Source organism: Dendroctonus ponderosae, unplaced genomic scaffold (genome assembly GCF_020466585.1).
Source record: "Dendroctonus ponderosae isolate FM_Combo_2020 unplaced genomic scaffold, Dpon_F_20191213v2 Dpon_F_20191213_1, whole genome shotgun sequence".
NCBI classification, from domain to species: domain Eukaryota; kingdom Metazoa; phylum Arthropoda; class Insecta; order Coleoptera; family Curculionidae; genus Dendroctonus; species Dendroctonus ponderosae.
This window is the reverse complement of record NW_026017110.1, coordinates 2,585,704-2,587,239: the sequence shown is the minus strand read 5'-3', so window position 1 is coordinate 2,587,239 and position 1,536 is coordinate 2,585,704. Positions and strand designations below refer to the sequence as shown.

The window sequence follows — 1,536 nt, the reverse complement described above, 5'->3', positions numbered from 1 at the left end:
TATGCTACAATAACGAATGTAATCTAACAACTTACATAGAAAATTAAGTTTAATCTCCATTTTTTAGAGAATTTTGTTCTTTTTCTGTAAAAATACATGTACTTATAGAACATATACAAAGTCTGAATATTGTAGTACAATGTAATATCAATTTCAGGTCATCAAGATCGAAAAAATGGATGTACATAAAAAGGCAACTTGAGAAAGAAGTTAATACTTTAACTCCAGCTATTGCTAAAAAGCATAAACCCAATTTTCGCATTTGTGAAAACACGAATTCTGAAAGCTTTGGGTTAGAACTTCAGAGTGATGAAGCTTCTAATGATGCCTTATATGTTAACCGACCTAAATATCAGGAAATATATCGGATTTTCCCTGGCTAGTGCTGGAGATAGAGAGGGTGGAAGAAAGTCCAGGCCGGTGAGTTTTTTTTTCGTTTAATAATGGTTTCATACAAGTAGACAAATAGCCATTATTTATTTTGCAATTTTAGTAAAATCTAACTGAGTTTATTTTATTTCTAGGAACCGATATCAGGACAAAAATAAGATGTGCGTGTGATAAAAAATGTTTGTTATTTAATTAATATATGTGGGGATTGTTCAATTAATATGTGCATTATTTAATATTCTGATTCCCCACAAAAAATAATTGAAAATAATATTGTCATTGTTAGGGTTGAATATTAATTAAAATCTCTTTTGCAGTCATACAATATCTTAATATTCATTTAAATTTGAAGTGAAAATGTTAGTCGGAGAATCGATCCAAAATCCAGAGGTGTGTCCGCCAATATTGAAATGTGAATGTATATATTTATTTTTAATTAAAATCGGATAATAAGAATTTGTTATGAGTTTTTAAAACTTATATACACGTGTTTATACACGTGAATATAAGTTTTAAAAACTCATAACATGTTTTTATTATCCGATTTTAATTAAAAAGAAATATATATTCACATTTCAATATTGGCCAAATAATTATTAACAATATTGAGCCATCCAGTATGTTGCATATAGCCAATATTGTACGAATATATTTTGCTACCTGGGTATCTGTTAATGACAAAAAACATCATTGCCGCTTTGACTTTTTATCAAAAAATTGTGGAAGAGAACTTTTTTGATATCAAAATTTTTCTAAATTTGAAGCAAATATCGTAATTTTTCTTTTTGAATGCTTAAGTATTCCAATATGCTTCCAATTAAACATGGAACACTTTCAAAAGAATGCTTCATAACAAAGTTGAAATTCGATTTTCAACTGTTAATATCTTCCAGAAATTATCGAAAAAATACTTTCATTGTTTTTCTCGTACCTTCCAAGTGCCTATTACCCCTTAAAAGGAATGACGCCAACTTTGAATCACCCTGTATACTTATAGAAAAATAATTTAAAAATATGCTCACCTTAAATGCGAAATTTTCATAGGGCAAATATTGTCTTAAAGTTCATATTTACCGAAATATCGCTCTTTGACGCACTAATTAGCAACGCCATAGATAGAGAAAAGTTTTTTTCGAATGTTGTTAT

General features: G+C 28.5%; 1 long non-coding RNA gene across 1 annotated transcript; it reads left to right on the top strand.

Moving 5' to 3' along the window:
* Nucleotides 1-14: 14 nt before the first annotated feature.
* Nucleotides 15-610, top strand: LOC125505890. Its single transcript, XR_007282524.1, has 2 exons — nucleotides 15-420; nucleotides 525-610. It is a non-coding gene; the product is annotated as an uncharacterized LOC125505890 (long non-coding RNA).
* The last annotated feature ends 926 nt before the right edge of the window (nucleotides 611-1,536 follow it).